Here is a 22008-nt window from a genome sequence, read left to right on the forward strand (position 1 = left end):
CAGGGCGTGAGAAGCTGAAAGGTCCTTGACTTGGTGCAGACACTACAACCACCCAGCAACAACTAAACACATCAGTCTGTTATCAACATGATTCTCATCCTAAATCCAAACCACAGCACTGTACCAGCTACTAGAAAGAAAATTAACTCTATCTCAGCCAAAACCAGGACAGTGTGTTTCAATCAATTCTTTAACCAAATCAATTCCTAGAGGTCTAATTCACGTGTGCATGTAAATGGGCATGAGAAGAGTTAAGTTTGGTGACTGTAAAAAGCATCAGATAGATATCCTTGGAAACTAATCCCCACAATATGAACAGGCACTGTCTGTGCTTGGATTCTCTGTCCTACCCCATCAGCAAAGCTCGACTCTATCTGTGGAGAACGCTCGGGAAGAGATTATCCTCTTCCCTGGATATCCTCTACCTCAACCTCTCTGTTGAAATCAAGGTTTAAATTTTACTTCTAAGAGCAACCAAAACCTAAACATATTTAAAAAAAAAAAAAAGTTGAAAAAAAATGAAGAGATTACAATTTTGAAGTTTGAATGCATCCCTCAGCCACATATGGTACCCCAGTTGTCGCCTGCTGGTCTCACCATGCTCGGACAGATCGATGTACAAGCACAGTATCCACTCCTGACTTCATCACATTTTAGCAAGGACACAATTAAAAGGTGCTGCGTCTCTCCTTTCCCAGAACCTGACATCCAGCCTGGCCTACTCCTACATTCATTTCACTGGCGCTGCACCACCTCAGGTGCTGCTGACTGGAGCTTGAAACCCGAGCATATCCTAGTTCAGGGTTTGAGAGCCCATCCACTGCACTCAAGCACTGTCCTCCAACCTCAGGGTGACTCTTTTTTTTCTCCAAAGCTACTTTTTGGACTACCTTAAGGCTATCTACATACATATACGCATATGCACATGCACACACATATGGCAACTAGCGTAGTTCATTTTAAACAATTAGTGTTTGTGAAACTGATTACCAGTCAACAATCCCAACTGAGGCTACCTGCTAACAAATGTGTTAATACTAATGGGTCTCTGGACACCGCATATCCTCTGCCAGTAGCAACTAGACTCAACCAACCCACTAGCATAGATAACAAGCAACTTGTAGCTGCTAAATGACACTGAAACTATCATATGGTTACAACAGTTCCTAATTGTAAGTTCCAACATACATGGAATTGCAAAAAAAAAAAAAAAAAAATCCATATTTTTACTTCACTTTCTAAAAATCTCATGTATCTATTAACTGCACACTGCGAAGGTCAATTCTTTTGGAAGAACGTCTTTGCAATGATTTTGCTGTAGGCTGCAGGTTTGCGTTCAAATTGGCACAAACTCATCAGTGGACACTGCTAAGCATGAAACACAACAGCAGCTGTATACATGTTAATCACAACAATTCCTTTCAGCAGTGCTATTACAACATGATTATTCCGTTCAAAAATATAAATTGTAACTAGCTGGCTTCACTCTTGAACTACAGAGAATATTCTGCAGTCTCCATTCAATGGTAGAGGATTAATGAAGAGTTGACAGTGCTACACAGCAAAATACAGCAGAAGTCAAAGTTGTACATCTAGTGCAGTTTGCTGCCTTCAAAAAAGAGCACAACAAATGTATCATACTGCAGAATGACAAAGGGAATCTATCCACCAAAAGAAAATCCTCTTTGTTTTCTTGAAGATAATGTCAAAGGATATTTTCCAAGTATTTTTAATGCCTAAGGGAAAAGTGTTGCTTCCTTGCTGTACCAATAACTTATTGCAGGTATGGGAAAGTTGTGTTTCAATCGGGGGAAAAAAAATAAAATCACATTTGATGTTACCATATCTTTCCACCTACCAAAATTATGATTTTGTGTAAGAAAATGCATTCTAAACCCACTGCAGAGTAGTAAGAGGTTAAAGTGTAACTAAGAATTAGGAGATCAAATGAAATTTAGGTCAGTAAATGCAATCAAGTTTCGAATGGCAGCGGAGCAATGTATAGACTAACGGTTACATATTAATGGAGAACACTGCTCTTTAAAAAGCCTTGTTTCACCCTGCAATGGCAAAGAGGGTCAACAAAACTCAGCACTTAATTAGACAAAAGTATTTTGAAGAGTATATATACATATAATTACTACACATTATTAGTGCTACTCGTCTGTTCACAAACAGGCCACAAGTCGTGTCATCTAAGCATCAAGAGGCACTGTTTTGTCCACGTGTTTAGTGTACTGCGGACCTTCTCATAGCAAATGAGTAAGATTCAACACCCAAGTCAAATGCTATTTACGCAACGCACTTAGGTAAAACATTAAAATAATTGCTTCTTCATACTACAGCACTCTTATTGTGATTTTATACTGAATGGATACCATAGGGTTCTTGGCATAAAATTTTGTTGTAACTTCACATAAAATGATGAATCTCTATATGCACTCCAATTTAAATAGGACAAGCAGACATGTATTGACTGTCCGTACTACAAACAGAGAAGGTCGAGAAACGGGGTTAAACACTGTGATGCCCCTTTTATTGCATGAAGTCCACAAAATGACAAAAAATGGAAGCCAAATCATCAGATGTGCCTAACCCCAAGCCTCTCTTCAGTCATACCAGTAACCTAGAGCACAGAAAGGGACTGCTGGCTGGGACCTGGACAGAGGATTACAGAGGCAATATACAGACTGCATGTACACCCATATACTCTTCTCTCCTCAAACAGCAAGTGAAGAAATCCAATAATTGCTGCTAGAGTCCAATATTTCTAAAGCATCAATATCACTTAAACTACATACAAGCACACACAAGAAAAGCGATACAAGAAGCCTGTGGTCTTTAACCTTCAAAACCAGCCATGTATCCATTGTTAAACTTTTTCAGTTAAGCTTGCAGAAGCCATTTTTTATATTTCTATGGAATTACTAAATATTAGTAACTATTGTTTATAAATCTCTGGCTAGGATAAGATCTCTACACAAGACGAAAACTGGCAAGAAACAATGACCTTGTCTGAAGAGATTGAATATCCTTCTTTGATTCCACCCGATTTTTTTACACAGTCCTAACTTGAGGGGGCTGCTTGTGTTTGCAAAACAAAATACCGTTAGTCATTCTTAAATGAAATTCCATTATATTAGTGACCAGACTGACACAAAAAAAAAAAAAATCCTTAATGTATTCTCTTGTTTACCAAAGAAAAGAAAAATAATCTAAACCCCATTTTTCTGGATATTTGTTTCAATATCTTTAAAATGACAGATTTTGTATTGACAGAAAGGCTGCTATTCCTAAGTAGAGCTGTATTTCCAATGTTTTTGTTTAATTTCAACCAACTTGTCCAAGTAGGCCATTTGGTAGAAAACTATAAATGGCACCCAGGGGGTCTGGGTTCTTGCTGTAAAGAGGTCAGCTATTTCCTCCTAACTAAAAATAGGCAAGAGAAGGGAGGGGAAGAGGGAATGTAGTTTAATTTAGCAGCTGAAAAGGAGTTTACAAAATTACTTCCATCTTGCCTCATAATGAAGATTATGAAAAAAAAGGAATCTGCCCTCAAGAGTTACAAAACCTTGATCATTTTATAGGCAGGCCGGTGTACGTAATCTAAAATAATACTAGGAATTAAAAGAGTAATAGTAAAGGGAACACAGGGTACAGACTGCACATCGCAAAGGCAAAGGGATGCCCGCAGCCTCTTTGCGCAAAGCGGCCCGATTTATCAGCAGCGGTGAGGCCAGGTGATAACAAGTCTCCTCTCTCCTACCAGCTGAGGTCATATCGTCATCCCGCAGATCGGGTGCTACAATCAGCTGCTGTGCCCCGAGCCAGTTTTTTCCACCATTTGCCCTCCTGGCTTTTTGTCTCCCTCACTGACATTACAATCTTTACAGGGCAAGAACCGTTGCCTACGATATTCCCAAAATGGCCCCAATTTGAATGGGGGGCCCCGTGGCACTACTAAAATCCAAACAACATCAGTTCAATACCAACTACAGCATGAATTCTAGCGCCGTATTTCAGCAGCAGCCAACAGAAAATCGCAAGAGCTAACGGCACCGAAGCACTTGCCCACCCGCAACCTACAGCCATTGCCAGGCTAAAGCCCTGGGATGGGTCTTCCAGCCTCATCTCCACGATGAGCCACATGCAGCACACCGCTAAATCCTAAGCGTATCGCACTGCTGACTTAACTACGGAGAAACAACATCCCACCTGTGCTAAGGGACATTCTCCTCTACTCCTTCCAAGCTCAGGGATGTAGGCCTTTAACGACTGCAGCTGCTGGAGGAGTCTCCGTTCAGGAAGCTCTTCCAGGAGGCACGGCACAGCAGACACATCAAGCAGACAACAAGCCTACTTCTGGCCCCGCCGCCATAGGAAGGGGAAAAGCCCACTGGTAACTCAATGGGAGGATCAGAACTGGGCAAACTGGCGGAGCAGAAGCCTTACAATTCCAGGCGCAGATGTGTCCCCCTTCCCTATCAAGGATTTAATTTGGTTTTGCTCTTTTGATACTCTTATTGTGGTACATACTTGCCACCAGCTGAAAAGAAGTAGCGTAACTCACAGCAGTGGCATGGCAGAGGACATTGGAGTTACCTCACTTAATCAGGTGGGGGAAGGGCAGACGATGGATTCAGATGACAACTTATCTGCAGAGGGTGAGTTTTTTTGTCCTATGAGACTTGGACAGTTGTGTAGTTGCTAGTGTTTACATGTATGTGTAATTTTTAATCCTCTTTGCTTCTGAAACACGCTTTTTCATCTTAGGGAGAGGAAAAACAATCTTGGTTGTTGCTTAGCTCGCTGAAAGCATTAAACAACTACAGCAGCTCTGCTCAAATCTCCACCGGTTTTACCATTATTGCATATAGCTCAAGAAAGATTTAATGTATTTTTAATGTGATAGCATCCTCCCCCTCTCACTTTCCTTTTTCCTCCCACCCCCTCTACAAACCTTCTGTGGGAAAGCTTCCCTTTTTTACTATCACTGCCATTGAGATGTTGCAATTATTATCTGTAATTGTTTTAAAAAAACAAAAACAAAGGGAAAAAAACCCCCACAAACCAACACCGAAACACATCAGGACAATCCTGCTCTCTTGCCAACAACATCTGCTATCACAGAATGAATGTATTTACTTCAAAACCTGCCCTGTGTCTCTGTATTTGACAGCATGCTAACTGTAGGACAGGAAGAGGCCTAAATCCAGCATGTGCAGCCACATGGTAAGCAAGGTATATTACGTTAAATCTTGTACATGCCACACGAGCAGTCTCTGTTAAAGAATTGCTAATAAATGGGCTAAGAAAGACAGATATGACATTATATTTGTCACGAGTAAAGGACCTTGTATTTATTACCTACAATCAGATTTCCCTCTGGCACAATATATTTATTTTCATACTATTAGCCTAAAATACCAGTCTTGAAATTTTAATTTTACACTCCATTTTATTCAAATCATCACTCGAGGAGCGCCCTTTTCAATGGAGTATTTCAGTTTTCTGCCACATTATGCTGCAATATTATTTTTTTTTTGCGAAACACTCAATGAGCTCCACCAAACAGACCATTTCCCCTCCCCCACCAACACACACACACACACACACACACACTCACTTTAAGACTTGCACGTCAAGAAAGGAAAAACGCCGTACAAACCCTCGTGGAGAACAGCAAGAGACATGTTAAGACAACATAAAGGAAAGCCTTTATTCAGTCTAAACACCGACTTTGAGAAATTAAGCACCAAGCCTAACTTTTAGGGTGTGGCTTTGTGGGCTTTTCCACCCCTTTTTGTGCTGTGCAGGATGTCTACTCGAGAACCCAACAACATATAATTAAATAGGTCAAGGGTCACTCGCTTTGCATCATACCACACCGATACTGAGCCGCGCACCGCACCGAACCGAAATATCAGACCAACCGCTGAGATTAAACCAGCACCACAAAATGGGGAACAGGCTGGGCGAGATGACAGCGGTTGAGGGAAAGGTGTCTACCAGCTTCCCGCCCCGCGGGTGGCTGCACCCGGCGCCCCGCTGCCCGCCCGTTCCCCTGCAGAAACCGCGCCGAGGCCGGGCACGCCGGCCCGCAGCAAACTGGTGTGCAACAGGTCTGCAACCCCGCTCCCCCGCAGCGCCCTGCCTCCGGCACCCGGTGCCCCCCGAGGGGCTCCCTCGGCAGCACCCCGCCGCCCCTCTATCAGCCCGCAGCGCCGGTAACGGGGTTGGCAGGAGCGTACATCACCGGGGGGAGGAATGGGGGGCGGGGGGGGGGGGATAACTTGTTTACCTACTTGGAAGTAAACTTCGATGTACGGGAGCGATCGGCCCCTCCGCCCGCTGCTGATTCAAGCCCTGGCGATGAATGGGATCCCCTCCCCCACCCGGGCTCTGCAAACTCCACACTTGAGCGTGAATACCTCGCATTTTTCCCCACTCTGAGCATTTCTTTTTTTTTTTTTTCTCTCCTTTTTTTTTTAATTAAAAAAATACATTAAAATAGTATCTCGGAAGTAGGGAACCGCTCCAGAAACTGCCCCCCGCCCCTGCCCCGGGGTGGGTCAGCGGGCTCTCGCCCCGCTCGGGGACAAACACAAGCACACACCCGCCCCCGAGACGCCAGCCCCACACGCATCTCCTCGGCCCAGCGTTCCTGAAGGAAAAAACAAAACAAAAAAAAAAACCAAAAAAACCCCACAACAAACCAAACCCAAACAGACCCCAAAACGCCCGGGTTCAAAAAACTTCGTCATAACAGGCAGCGGCTGAGCGACCCCCCCCCCACACGCACACACAACCCCCCCCCCATCCCCGGGCGGGTCAGCCCGCCGAGCCAGGGCAGGCTGCAGAGGGGACGCCGGGGGGCGGCGGGCCCCGGCCCCAGGCTCGGCTTGGCTCGGCTCGGGGGGCTGTGCCGGGGAAGGACGTTTGTCACCTCGGCGCGCGTGAGAGAGAGAAAAAAAAAAAGACAGGGGAAAAAAAAAAAAAAAAAGGGTCCCCAGGATGAATAATCCGCCTCGGAAACTCACCTCGCTCAGCGGGCGTTAAAGGCACAGCTCCCGCTCCGGCGGGCGGCGGGGGAAAGCCTCAACTTCTGCGGGCGGCGCTGGCGGAGACTTTCCCTCACTTGCCGCGCATGGTGCAACTCCTCTTCCCCCGGGGTCCCGGCCAGGCTGCGAGGAGACTGTAAATCCCCCCTCGCCGCCGCCGCCGCCGCACACGCCTCCTCCTCCCCCTCCGCGCGCACAGGCGGCACAAGGAAGTCCCGGAGAGTGGGAAGGGGAAAACGGAAAGTTTTGGGGCGGAATGGCGGTCAGGAGGTGCCGCCGCTCGGCGCGGCTCCGCCGGCGGGGGGGCGGTTAGCGGGGCCGGTGCGGGCGCGCGGCGGCGGCGGGAGCGGCGCTGAGGGGAGCCGGCCGCACCCGGGGCCCGCCGCCGCCGCCGCCGCCGCCACTGCCGGGCGGGAGGGAGGGGAGGGCGGGCGGGCGACGGGGGTGGGGTGGGGGGGCACCGGGGGGCGAGCGGCGGAGCCCAGCGGGGTGAGCTGGGCCGGGGTGCGGGGGCGAACCTGCCGCGCCCTCCCCCACCTGGGTGCCGCGTACCCCCACGCACGCCCAGAGACGCGCAACTTCGGGCACCGCGGGTGTCCCCAGCGCCGCCAACGCCCCGCGGGGTGCCCTCAGGTAAACTCCTGCCACTCGCTTCCACGCGTTATTTTCGGTATTGTTGTGCTTTAACACCCCGCGCCCCCCCCCCCCCCCCCCCGTAACAGAAACCCAGTGACAAACCAAGCGCGCGCACACACACACACCCCGCCACCCCCACGCACACGGAGGATCAACCTCCCCCCTCCCCCACCCCGCCGAGGAGCGCGGCGTTAACCTTGCGCGAGCCCGGCAGCCAGGCGCAGAGCCGCCCCGCGCGGCCGGGGACACGCGTTGCCCACGGCTGCCCTCCCCCCCCCAACCCCCCACGCACGTAACAGCCCCCGCAGGCACCCGGGCCCCTCTCACACGCTCCCGCCGGCCCGGATGGCGGCGGTTATTGACATCATTATTGTTGCTGTTGTTGTTATTATTAGTGAAGTTTGAGGCCGGTGGAGGTGCACGGAGAGGTGCCTGAAGCCCGGCTCTGCGGCGGCCGGCCGACATAGAGCCGCATTGTCTGAGCCCCCACGCACATAAACAAGAATAACGCATCATTATTAGTTATTATGACGTTCTGCACACCGAAGCGGGCAGGGTACAATGATCCACGCGGGACACGCTCCCCGGGGCGCTGGGGGCAGCACAACGGGTGCTTCCCCCCCCCCCCCCCCCCGCCACCGCTGCGCGCCACCGGGAGCGACGCTCCCCGCTCCTCTCCGCGGGCCGCCGGTGATGCAAAGGCCGGGGCGCGGGGGGCAGGCGGGCTGACGCGGCCTCCATAGTTGTGAATCAGCAGAAACGGGCTTTATTGCTATCGGTGGAAAGGCAACACCCGCGGACAGAGACGCTGCTGCTCCTCAGCCTCCTGCGTGCCCGTCCTGTCCCCCCGCCGCGTCCCCACCACCCCCACGCGCTGCCGTAGCGGCGCGCAGCCCCGCGCCGGGCGGATGATGCAACGCGGCCCGGCTCCATGTGCTGCCCCTCCCCCGCCCCGGCCGCGGCGGGCGCCGAGCTCCTGGGTTTTTTTCCGCCTGGAGGGTCACCCGGCGGCTGATTGATTCTCCCTTCGCCCTGCTCAGTCATTCGGGGTTGGAAAGTAAATAACAAGTTGACATCATTACCGCGCTCCGCAGTGCCCCGCCGCGCCGCTACCGCGCCGCCACGAGTAGCTGCGCACGCCAAAATCGCCGCCGCACCGGGCCCGGCGCCGCTGCCCCTCCAACCGCCGCCGCCCCCCCCCCCCAGCACGGCGGGGCCCTGTGCCAGCCCCCCCGCCCCCGGCTCGGCTCGTTCCTCCGCAACGCCGGGGTGGGGTCCGGCCGGTCGCAGGGGGCCGCCGCGGTTGTTTTGGTGGTCTGAGGCCCCGCGACCTCCCCAGCCTCTTGGCTAATGTCATGCAAATCATAAGATTATCTGGATGTTGCCTGGGTGTCTGCCTCGGTGGGCTCGTCCCGGTGACAGCGGGGCTCCCTCGGCACCGAAAGTCGTATTCGTTATTGGTTTTTTCCAAGTGACCTTTCCAAATTTTTTTTTTTTTGTCTTATTTTGACATTAAAGGGAATTTCATGCTCATTATACATTTAGCCCAAAGCCTACGTATTTGCCGTCACCGAGAGTTCTTACGGAAAAAATATGATGTCATCCAAGGCAGCACAACAAAGATCGTTGCTACATACATTCATGTATGTGTTGAAACGGGAACTCTCAAAGCACTGGGAAATGTTTTTGTGGGCTAATGTGATTCATATTCATATTCGGAGCCCAGAGATTGCAGCGCGAGGCCGTGGGCACTTAGACAGCCATACAAACAAATGTCTCTCCTTCTAAGTAAGCTCCCATTCCACTTCCTTTTCTTTCAAAAGCAAAACCTACATGAGGTTTTTATTACTTGACAATGTAAACAAACAAAAAAAAAACCCCTTCGGATTTGTAGTGAGATGGCACTGAATTTTTTGTTCTTGTGCTTTTTGTTTGTTTGCTTGCTTTTAAAGTGCCGCGGGCTTACAAATGAGGTAAACTCATCAGAAAATGGTCCCAAGTCAAGACTTGCGTAGCTTCCAAGGGTTGGTCGCCCAGCAAGGAGGCTGGGACCGTTCCCACTCCTCCTGCGTCCTGCGGAGAGCCATTAAGCTCTCACGCCCTCCATTAGGCCCGGTCCTTGCCGCTCAGCCCGGCTAGGCTGGCTCGGCGCTGGGACGCTGGTGCTGCGGCGCGGGAGGGCTGCGTGGCAGGGAAGCGAGGGGACGGGGGGAATGTCCCGAGCAGGCTCCAGCGAGGGGTGGCATTACGGGTCTATCCTGGTGCAGCCTGCAAAGCCAAGTGTTTGGTTTGTCGCTGCTGAGGAGCAGCACGTGCTCATCCTACGCCGTCCGGACGCTCTGGCCGTGTAGCTACCACAGGGCCTGAACCGCGGCTCAGAAAGCCATCGGGTCCCAGCTGGGCACCCGGACGGCTTGTCCCAGGCTGGCCAGAGCCCGGCCACGCTCTGCTGCTGAGCGGGCAGGGAGACGGAGCCGGGCAAGGAAAGACGGGGTGCTGGGGAACAGAAGGAGTTGTGATGGCAGGAAAATTAGATTGCAACCTCACACGGATACAATGAAGTGACTTTTACTCTCTTTTAACTGGGCACAACGGCTGCGTGTTACCCACCCGGCGTAAGTCCTGCAGGAAGCAGGACAAGCAGAAAAGGGCAAGTCCGAAGGGCTACGGCTGCCTACCTCTCCTCGCTTTCTGAACCCGTGCCTACGGCCGGTCCGATTCGGCTGTGCACAGCTGTGCCTGAGCGGCGGCAACGGCGGGCACGGTCACAGCTACGCCGGGAAGCCCGGCAGGCTGCAGCTACCCCCTAGGGAGACGAGGTTAAATATTGATGTAATGCTCGCAGAGACCTTAAAATGAAGTCTGTCAAGGAAGGCTCTTTTTTCAAGCTATGCTTGGCTAAGGGGAGCAGCACAGAACCCATGAGAAAGACCTGGGGTTTTTTTCAATCAAAATTGAAAAAAAAAAACAAGCTAGAAAGTGGCGGTAGACTAAAAGATAGAAGAGTGAATCTCTGCTCAGGACATTACGATAATTTTGCCATTTGTGTAACAGAAGACCCTAAAGTGACCACGTACAAAAGAAATCCCCAGGTTTTCAAGAGTCTTATTTTTTCGGTTTCATAACTCGTGATGCCGCGATGGTGATGGGCGGCCGTGCTGCGGCCCTGCAGCTCCAACCGAAGGAAGCCAGAGCTGTGGTTTCTTACCCTCATTAAAATGGAAACACAAACCTGAAACAATCAAAGTCAAGGGCTAGCAGGGTTGGCCTACTGTGGAGATAATGGGATCGTAAGACAAAATATTTTGCATTTTAAAAGATGAAAGCCATTGTTATTTTTCTAGTGGTTCATCATCATGTATTGTGTTGGTAACTGTTTCTATGTTTCCCCTCCCCCATGTTTTTCTGTTCTCTGACTATGCAGATGAAAGTAAGTTCTGTTGAATAAGTGCATGATTAAAAAATAAATAATTGGTTCTACTTTTACGTAGCTGTAGTTAAATAATTCTCCTCACAAAAAAAAGTCTGAAAAATGGATTAGTTATTTACTCCTATTATGAAATGTAAAAAATGTGGATCTGCTGATCTTGTTAAGCTTTTAAGAGAATTAATATAAAAACTTTTGACATGATAGTGAAAACTGAACTGGTGTTTTAGCTTGAGTAGATGCCTGGAGACTATTTGGATACAGGTGCAGTTTGCAATTTGTATATTGCAATACATAGATGTTCTATAAACTGGAATGCGCCATGTTAGCCACTAGTTCTGCAACACTCAGAAGTATGTTAAACATAAATGCTTAGCTTTCCTATTGTGAGTTGTCCCACCAGACAACTCGTGGTGGGAAAGCAGATTTTTAGCACATTATTGTTGTTGTTGTTATTATTATTTAGCAGATTTGTGGTGGCAAGCTTTTATTTCTGTTTTGTGAGCATATTTACAGTATTTGATATTTTTCAAATAAATGTTCTCATAGAGTCACTCATAGAGCAACTGCTCCGCAGCATCAAAAAATAGTTTCTCATTTAGCCACTTGTTAATACCAAGAGTTTCAATTTTAAAAAATTCTGATTGACTAAGATATTTTCAGGAATTGAGACCATCACTGGTGGTTTTTTTCTTCACATATTACTTCATCGATATCTTTGCACTAGACCAAAAGCTTTTGCTTAATTCACCAACACTTGTGCAAGCAGACCTCTTGAGTTAAAACATTATCAAAAATCAACAAGCAAAGTAAGTGGCAGACCTTGTTTCAAAGCTTTTGGAAGGCAAAACTGTCAAAAATGTTTTGATTTTGCAAAGCAAGCATGGCCTGATCCTTTTTCTATCCTCTCTACCCTTTTTCTCTCCATAGTTGCTTCATGTAGCTTGTAATACCTGCATTTTCTAGTGGTATTTTTTCATCCGCCTTTTCGAGATGTGAAGATCTAGATTCCTTCGGCTCTAACAGGAATTTAATCTAATCTAATAGGAATCTAATAATTTCTGATAAGAATTTTGTTGCTGTTATGCTGTTGCAGAGGTTGCAAACCGGGATGCGCTATTCATAGTTTCTTCCCTGGGCCATTATATAATCAATGCACATCTTCCACTGCTCAGGGACACTGCGTATTAGGTAAGCGTTACGCTGAGTGTATTTTTGCTTCTTTATGTAAGATGATAAGAACATATTCAGTGATTCTTCCAAAGTGCAGTTGCAAAAATCTAGAAAAGTCAGGGCAACACTCCTATTTACTATATGGAATACTGTTTCATATGTGGAACATGTGTAATTGTTATTACTTAAGATAAAATAAATCAGAAACTTTGTTGTATGTAATCTACACTCCTCTGATCTATTTAGTGGGCTGACACGAAGGGCTGAGCTTGCGATATGGGTCCCTTAGGATCCTCAGATGGAACAGAGATTTTTTTTTATGTTGCTCTAATTTACTCTTAGAGACAGTTTGGCCTCCTGCCAGTCTGGGATAGAAAGAAGAGGGAGGTGATCATCTCCTTCCTTGTCTTCCCTCATCCATGCAGTCTTGCATGTCCCCAGCTGTGCTGAATTAATGCCTGGGACAGCTTCATGATTTCAAGCCTTTTTTCTTCCCGTGAAAGATTTTAGAAGAGAAAGTGGTTCTATGAAAGATTTTAGAAGAGAAAGTGGTTCTACCGAGGAGCGGGCTGCAGAGAGTGAAACACCTAGAGAATTAAAGGGATCAGATCTCCTGTGGAGAAGCCAGACTTACACAGAGGTTGTGCTAAGGATGTGAGAGATGTTAGCCACCTATCATCTCCCTTAGTTGCTCAGGTATTCTGGAGGTATACGAGTCCTGAGCTCCTGAGCATTGTGACCGTGCTGTCAGATGTCTCCCCTCGTCCGGTGAGGATAATCTTCCTCTCTGAGGCCAGTGGCAGAAGCAGCCCTGGTAGCTTCTTCTGCTAGCTGCTTCTCAAAGTGGCTAAAACGAGGTGGGAACCAACCTGGAGCCTACCCCTGAAGAAGACCTAATCTTCCTGAAGAGTTCTTGATAATACAGATGACAGAAACAGGCCAGTGGGGACTTTGCCAGGAAAGCCTCAAGGAGAGCCCAGTCCTTCGCGTGAGGAGCGCACATGCAGGGCAAGCAAACCAGAGGTTCATGGAAGAAGATGTGGCTCTGTCTAGATGCGTGGTGCAGGTGGGTAGGATGAAACAGTGGTTGTAAGGACCAAACATCTTCATTGCGCCAACATCAGCCTCCAGACGCCTCTTGGGGCTGGGGGTGTCTAGCCCCAGGCTGGTCCTGCAGACTGTGTGGCAGTTGTTGGCCGGAGCACTTTGGATGCGCTCCTGAGGTGCACCGGCTGGGTTAGTTTCACCTAAAGGGAAGCCGGTTCTCATGCTCAGAGCCTGCCCTGCTCTGCACACCAAGCACAGCAAGGGGAGAGTCAGGAGATTCATTTCAGAAGTGCACTCCTGATACTGAAACTAAGACTGGTGTAGATGCAGCCTGCGATAGTTCCCCGTTTCTGTTGACATTGCATTGTATAGTATTTTACGCTTTAAAAGGTTGCTCTTAATTCAGTGGAATTACTCAGGATTTAAAGCATGATTCACTGTTGGAAAATGTAAGACATATGGATTGCTTCCCTTGCCAAAGGCAAAAACTTTGGTTCGAGAACTCTAAAATGGCTTTTCTTTACACAATCTCTATGGCTACTGAAGCGCGCAAGGTCTGCTGTATCATTTCTAGATGTGAGCTGCCGTTTTTGGGAACAATGAATAGAGGAGCGAAGGTTTCTAGAGAAACTCATACACATGATGCTAATGCTGGCAGAAACCTAACCTGCCTGGGAGCGCCTCATGTGGTGCCATGGCCAGAAGAGCTGCTCTGATTACTGGGCACACAGAAAGGGAAATGCAAAGAAGGAGAATAGAGGTTATGCTACCTCTCTGCTTGGCACCCATTCAATTGTCTGCACTTCAAGAAGGACGATGATAAATTGGAGGAACTACAGAGAAAAGTACCGATAATGACGAAAGGATTGGGAAATGGCTTATTTTTAAAGATAGCGATCTGTTTGACTTCTCAATGAAGTAACTCTAGAAGAACCAACGCGTTGGGAAAAGAGCTAGCAGAGGACTCTTCAATCTATTACACAAATGTAGGGAGATCTACAGCTTGAAGTTACAAAGTGGCAGGTTTTTAAGCACAGAGAAAATCAACCAGAGGAACAGCTGCTGTGGATATTCTCTAACTGGAATCTTAAGTCAAGCATGGCTACTGAGTCTCAAAAGGCGCCAAGAAGTCCTGTGGCCCTCGTTATGGTCTTATATGCTCAGAGTAAACTATTGAAACAGTGCTTTCCAGCCTTAAAAATCTTCAAATACAGACATCTGAGAAGCGTATTTTTGAGAAGCCAAAAGTGTGGTTGGCTAACTATTTACCTGTCGGTGTATTTAATACCAATTCCCATTAAAACTCGATATCCTGACAACAGGGAAGTTTTACTTTGCTTTCCCAGTTTGCACACGCATTATTTCTACAGGTGTGTGTGACACAACTGTCTTTCTATTTTTAACAGGAATAGCTTTTTATAAAACAAACATTTGCCCTGAAGTTTTGGCTTGTTTGGGGGTTTTGTTTGGGAGGGAAGGGGGGGTTTCATATTCCAACATTTTTCTCAAGGACCTTATCCAAGAAAGAGAAGAAATAAAGAAAAATGTAATATCCAAACCCTTTGCTCTAGCAGTAAACCAAACTACTACAAGGGTAATGATTTCCAGTCTTAGTCAAGGATTTCAGTCTTAGTTTTCCTGTGACTGACTTCATACAGCCTGTGTTCGCAGGGTCCAGTGCTCTATGTGGACATGAATAAAAATGCATGAGAGGAAGAAGAAACTCAGCTCATTTTTTATGATTAAATTTAAAATGAAGTACTACTAAATGTTTAAAAGACAGTATCATGGTATTCAAAGTGCAGTAAAAATAAATATTTTAAAAATTCAAAATATACTTCCTAATTCCACACTTTGGCCAGCTGTATTTAAAAACTGGGTATTTAAATGAGGACATTCAGGTACCAAATCTATTTTTAGTCTCTGTCTTGTTCCCCCTGAAATCAACAGTGGTTTTGCCACTACTTCAATGGGAGTATTAGACAGCCCTTCACTTTCAATACCTTGTAACTACTGGAAAAACAGCGGATATAAAAGGATGAATGCACCTCTAATAAGTAATATTTTTTGTACTATTGCAGTTCTTACATAACACAGTAAGTCATTTGAAAGACTGAGCAGCGATGGAGAAACTGGTTCAATAAATCAGTACAGATCTCCTTTACAACCAAAATGATTCCTCAAGTCTTTACTCTCCTTAGTCTCTAAATCAAGTATTCCTCCTTCATCTATCAGTGCGGCTAAGTGAGAACTTCCTTCCTTCCTTCCTTCCTTCCTTCCTTCCTTCCTTCCTTCCTTCCTCCCTCCCTCCCTCCCTCCCTCCCTCCCAGTCACAAGGTAAAACCTCATGCCATGAGCCCCCCATGTGCTGCATCTCCCCCCCCCACACATCCTCCTTTTCATTGAATCCTATAGTGCTGATTTTTTTCTCATTAATTTCAGCATTTCCTTTCCTTTAGGAAAGCTAGCAGGAACGAGGTGGTTCCTGCATGCCCCTCAGCCATCTCCCTTGAATGTCTTCCTAATGTGGCTAAGTTTAACTACGCATTTTCAGACTTCCAAAATCAGACTTGACAGCTTGGGCTTCAAACTATAGCTTCCTCTGCATTGTGTCATGGTAAATTTGTGACTGGCAATATTTTCACAAGCTGCAGTTGCTTATGATTCCTCTGTGTAATTGGCTCTGTGTAGGCTGCTGGCTTTTTTCTTTTTTTCTTGATAAAGAGGTGAAATATTAAGAGGACATGACAGGTTACATTGTTTTGTATTTTCTGTACTAAGTTCTTTTGCTCTTTTGTTTTCAAGCATTTAAACCTTTCATTTAAATTAATTTAAAATTTAGTAATGAAGGACGCAAATCTGTGAGTCACCTTGAAATATTTTTAATCATTTACATAAAATTCCTTGTTATAAAATAATTTCTTTACTTACTCTTAGAATAGAATTAGCTTGTCAACCCTAAGCTTTTTCTTTTTTCTTTTTTCTTTTTTTTTTTAAGGACGCTAACCATCTAATGCTAACTAACTTATCTAAGTTACATCTCTAACTCTGTCAACCATGAAAGACTGGAGAAAACATAACTGAGATATATGAGGTAAGTCCAGAATTTTCATAAATATACCAAAAGCGGAACTGAAAGTACCCTGGGGTATATAGTGATTAAACTTACTATGGTTTGGGGTTTTTTTAAACAGAAAAACTTTGAATTGAAAATAACCATTCTATACATTATAAAAAATTAAATGCTTTTGAAAGGAAGGTTAGATGGAAGGTCAACATTTTTAGACGAGTTCTAGTGTAACACTAATTGCAATCTTTTCCATTTCTATGTTAACAAATTTAGATCAAGCCCTCTGTGTAAGAATAGAGGCAGTGTCTTTACATACTTAGCGTGGCATATTTGTACGTTTATTCACTTGCTTCCCTATTAGAACTGGAAGGGGCCTGATACTGAAATTACCCTGGGGCAAAAATACTTAAACCAATATGCAATATGCAAAGGATATTGCAGGGATACTATCAGGTTAAAAAGATATCAACTCAAATGGCATCTAATTTCAGCGCTAAGTGCTCACAGGATCAGCTTCAAGGTTAGGGTGAGACCGTGTTTTTGTTCAAGCTGATTGCTCTGTAACTTTCCAGATAGAGAAAAGACTGTTGGGGGGTGGAGGGGTGGGGTGGGGTTAAGTCTTATGGACTCTTGGTTTTAGAAATCCCAGTCCCTCCAGATGAGCTTGGACTTAATTGGGAGTAAGAGCAGCTGCAGGATTTTCAGATATCACAATTTCCGTAACAGTCTACATTTGCACTCATCCATGTTTATATTTACTATTGTAAGAGTAATGAGTAGCCCAGCTCGAAAGATTTATCTGCAAACTAGAGCCATGTCAGTGTTTGCAACTGGAGTGTGGTCACTAAATAGAATATAATTACTTTTTATCTCTTTCCTTCACCCAGTGCCAGAAGCTAACCAGCTTGCCTTCCATAAGGGTGAGCTTCTGTGGAAGCTTCCCGATTGCTTGCAAAGGCACAGATTGCCCCAGTCTTTCTGGTAGAGTATATGTTAATTTGTTATCTTCTTTTACTGAGTCTACAACTTGCTGTAAAACAGCAAAGCAATCATCAGATTTATCAACCAAAACAGAACCGTGAAATCACTTATTTTTCAGTATTATTTGAGGGCTCACAACCATAAATGTATATTTGTGTATGCGTATTTGCACACATCAAGAAACACACAGACACAATATGCAAACATGCTTCATTGGAAACCCCACACCGTGGACCTAAGACATGAGCCTTTACCCTCACAAATCAACGGGACCAACGTGCCAGCAGCCCTTTGCTGCATCCTATCAGTTCAAAGAGAAAGGCTTTGTTGTTCCAGTTGCACCGCAAGATTTCTGTTGTTTAGTGATATACCGAGACCCTTATTAACATCCGTCCAGTTATGGCCACGTACTCTGTACTTCTCAGTAGTCATCAGAGCTTGAAGCTTGGGATTAATCTGTGCTCAGGCTCCGATCTACCCAAACCCAAGAACAAAGCAACAATCATTTCTTTATGCTTTTCCTTCATTTTGAGGGTAGCAATTTTATCTTGAGCTTCCTTTTTTTTTCAGAAGATGATGTAGTGACAGAATTGTAGAGAAGCAATTTCCCCTTTTTATTTCTAAAACTAAAAAAAAAAAAAGTTCACATTGCCATCAGCTTACTCTACTTAAGTCCCCCTATTGTCATCAGCGTACTTTATTAAAAAAAACTAAAAAAGCACCAACTTTGAAATGTAGCTACACACTCCAGTCTGTACTTTAGCATCACCGATCATACCATTTTGTTGCTGAACCCGGAGAAGACTATGGGGGGGTGGCGTGCGTGTGTGTGCAGAGATGTACATACACATTTGCCTGAGAGAAAGCTGTGTTTCCACAAGCATTCTCTCACGGAGGATCACAGTAGAAAGAACCATCCCACTTGGTAGATGTACTGGATTGGGTAAGACAGGGCCAGTTTCCTGAAGGCCTGGGTCACCGGCACGGAGAGCTGTGCCACCACCCCCGCCCCGCTCCATCGGTCAGCGTGAGGTCCCCGTGCAGGTACTCCTGAAGAGCGATGGGCAGAGCTGGGTTCATGCGGCAATCCCACGTCTCTCTCAGACGACGCGCCATCCTTCTCGTCCCTCAAAGGTATGCTGAAGCTGAGATAAACAAGGGGCTCGCCTACGCGGGAATACAGGTTTAGTTTTAAGTGAAACTGCCGCTGTGTAGAGGCGTTTGCAGCAGTATCCCTTCCCTTCCACAAGAGAGCAAAATAAACCATATTGAGGTAAGGAACAAGAATTTGTGATGATATAAAAAATACATTAAAATATCACATTCCTAATGAATGTAATTAAAGCAATGTGTTTTCTTCTAATGTGGGTCAATCTGCAGTGACTGCTCAGAGGCAGCAAAGAGAACAGATACCCAAGTGACACCTCAGACCCTACTCTCCAGCTACTGGAAAATACCCCCTCTCTTTTCCTCTGCGTTTGAAATCTTTCAACACAGAGGGAGGATGTCCAGAAGAAGTGTAATGCTGCAGAGCTTCATTAAAGCCAATGGAGTTCTTTCCATTTACAGCAGCGAGGGGCTCATCCCGAATTTCTTTCTGCAGAGGAACGTGCAAAGCAGATTTCAGATATGTATTATGAAATGGTAGACAGGTTGCAGGCTTGACGTACTGCCTAGAGATGGTCCCAGACTATGAAGGAATGACCAAGAGAGAAAAGGGCATCTTGTAGGTGATACCAAATTTGTTTTTTTCCCCCCTAAACTGAATTTTGCACTTTTTTTTGCAGTGAATGTAAGCATCTCATCCCCACAACTGTATTATTCCTAAAGTGGGTTGCTAATACTTGAGAAATGCTGTCAACAAAAAATGGAGTCACGTAAAATGGTTGTAATTATCTCTAAAATTAGTACCCCTTTAAAGACTGTATTTACATGACCCATCAACAGATCAGTTAAGTACTTTCAGTACATTTTATTTGTATTTGGCAGAACAATTTCCTTGCCTAAGTACACCAATGAGTGGGAGAGATTGCAGTTGACAAAGTAAATTAAAAAGAAATGTTTTGAGATTTTTTTTGTCCTATATTCTGTGTAGGATTTGGAAAGAAAAAAAAATAATCTTCGATTCCAAGTTCAAAAAGACCTCACTTACCTTACTGACATTAGCTGTCTTTCTGTTTTAAACCACAAGCCTCTACAGCTGTGAAATAGCGTGAACTTGAAAAGGAAAACAATATAAAGTCCAGTGGGTTCCAAATTCTCGGTATAGACATTCCGCCAGTTTCTGAAAGTTTTAGGGTGGAGTTCTGGCTTTATTAAAAGCCATGCTAAAATTACCGTAGGCAAAATAATCATAGGCATAGCAACACACTTTTAATCTTAAAGGGTAGTTGGTTTTTTGTTGTTTTTTTTTTTAATTAATGAAAGTTGGCACATTGGGGAATGTATGAGATGTCATTTCACCAAGAAAAGCAACAAAAATTAAAAGAGATTAATAAATGAACTTACCAAAGTAAAACTAGAGTTGCATGAGCATATATCATAAGAAATGAGCACTTTTTTTTCCTAAAATGGTGGACAACGTCACTATTAAAGTAGAATGTGATATGTGGGCAAACTTTGTCAATGAGGTATTTAAAAGTATTTTAATTTGTATTTACATTTTTGTTTACACATATGTTTTAGGATTTAATTTTTTTTCCCTCTCTAGTTAGGAATGTGTAAGCTCAGTAGGGCCAAGCTGTATGATTTCCTTTGTGAGAAGGACATACAGTTGCTGAATAATTTATATTGTATTCATAAGATAATTCGTAAGTGCTGGTGCGTCTTACCCCCCCAAATCTGAATGCTTTCCTTATAAATAATGCATTCATCCTCCTGATCCCCTGTGAAATAAGGTGAGGGTATTATCTTACAGAGAAAGTGGCAAACGCATAAAGCAATAAGGTTTTTGACTGTAGTTACAACAATATGATCTTGGTCAGGACATTTTGATGGCAAATCATTAAGTTTAAAGCAGAGTATGCGTGATGTGAATCTGTAGGCAGTTACTGTGGATGCAGACGGGAACAAGTTACAGAAATACAGACTCAGGTCTCTCATGTAGATGAGACCTTTTATCCCTCAGCGAAGATGATTTGGATTTTAGCAGCATTTACTATCTACCTGCACGTGGAACAGGCAAAGACATCCAGCTGGTGTGGGATGAAGTGGGTGGGATGGGAGTGACGGTCGATACGCCGGTGGGCAGGGCCGGGGTTCAGGGGGACCTGGGCAGGTTGGAGAAATGGGCCAACAGGAGAATGTGAAGTTCAACGGGGCCAAAGCAAAGCCCTGCCCCAGGGCTGGAGTACCCCCCTGCAGCAGAAACCAGAGGGGCAGGAGGAAGTTGCGGGCAGATGGGAACAAGTCTTCAGGGGCGCCCGGGGGGCCAGAGCCCACCTCGCCTCGAGGGGAGGACGGGGGGCACGGGAGTGTCCAGTGGGAGAGGAGGGAGCAAGCAGTGTCCTGACTTTGCATTTGGCCCCATGCTGGGCAGGGGCAGGGACAGATGACCCCCTTTCCACCCAAATTTGTGTCAGTCCCTGATTCCAAGTTCACCGGCTGACTCTGCTGGAGCACGGGGACTGGGGCGAGAGAAGCACCTCTGTTACAACAGGATATCCGCAGGAACCTAATTTCTGAGACTCTTAACGCGATGGGAAGGTGTTTGTTTTAGTTCACCCTAAGAGTCTGCTGAAAGGCAAAACCATCCTACACATGCCATAGGGGAAGGCAGGAGTTCAGCACTTCCAACAACAATAAAAAAGGAGAATGTTTGTTTAGAAATCTGAGCATGATTTTAATGGCCTAATATTAATCAGCCAGGTTTGAAAATGATGGTCAAATTATAAATAGAGCTGAGAGGCACAGCGTACAAAAACACAGTTGTATTTGCATTATAAATTTTATATAAATAGAGGGAAGAAAAAGTATTGATTTTTTTCAGGCTCGAATTCCAGCCGCTGTTAATGTGAAACCTGTTTTTTCCCTCGTTATTTTCCATTCCTGCGCCTGTGAAACCTGGGCTGGGACTGGCCGCCTCTCTCTCCCACCGCCTGGTCCTCCCTCTCCAGCCTTTACAGCCCCGTAGCTTCTCTTTCGCTTTGCGTAAGAGAGATCAAGAACAGGTTCAACGTTTCCAATTGCAATCTGCCCCTTCCCATACTAAAATCTACTGTGGGATCGTTAACAAGTGGGTTCCCGCGGAGGTATTTGGGTCTGGCATGGCCGCAGCTGCCTGGGCGAGTATGTTACTTGATTAAACTTTTAAGTGTTCCTTTTCCAGCCTGTGCTCGCCTGTGTGCAAACTGCAACAGCTCAGATTCCCCGGTAGTTTGGAGACAGTTACCATGACTGGGAGTAAGACCCTGATTTTGCTCTGCAGTTGCTGTTCTGTGCAACCCTTTAGACCAGCTGAATGCGTAGCCTGCTCATTACTTAATCAGCCTCTGAAGAAACAAGTGTGGAAAACATTTGGTTTTCCTCTGGAATTTTTCACTGATTTTTAGACAATATCTGTTAAACAAAGTTTATCAGGTGTCGTATGAGCTGTGCTGCCTACTTATCCCTTC

General features: G+C 45.8%; 1 protein-coding gene and 1 long non-coding RNA gene across 4 annotated transcripts in view; one reads left to right on the forward strand and one right to left on the reverse strand.

Moving 5' to 3' along the window:
* The window catches only part of TBL1X (transducin beta like 1 X-linked), a 204880-nt gene extending 197410 nt beyond the window's left edge, over positions 1–7470 (reverse strand). For 2 of the 3 annotated variants that reach the window (XM_075776666.1, XM_075776651.1), the window contains exon 1: positions 7041–7470. The gene's annotated coding sequence lies outside the window, so the exon portion shown is untranslated. Of the gene's footprint in view, positions 1–6305; positions 6382–7040 lie in introns of those variants that run through there. The other variant, XM_075776659.1, reaches the window with a different exon arrangement.
* A 49-nt stretch (positions 7471–7519) lies between these two features.
* Positions 7520–17485, forward strand: LOC142605303 (uncharacterized). The gene is made up of 3 exons (XR_012839003.1): positions 7520–7694; positions 16343–16438; positions 17302–17485. It is a non-coding gene; the product is annotated as an uncharacterized LOC142605303 (long non-coding RNA).
* Positions 17486–22008: the final 4523 nt, after the last annotated feature.

This window comes from Balearica regulorum, chromosome 1, assembly GCF_011004875.1.
Source record: "Balearica regulorum gibbericeps isolate bBalReg1 chromosome 1, bBalReg1.pri, whole genome shotgun sequence".
In the NCBI taxonomy this organism is placed as follows: Eukaryota; Metazoa; Chordata; class Aves; order Gruiformes; family Gruidae; genus Balearica; species Balearica regulorum.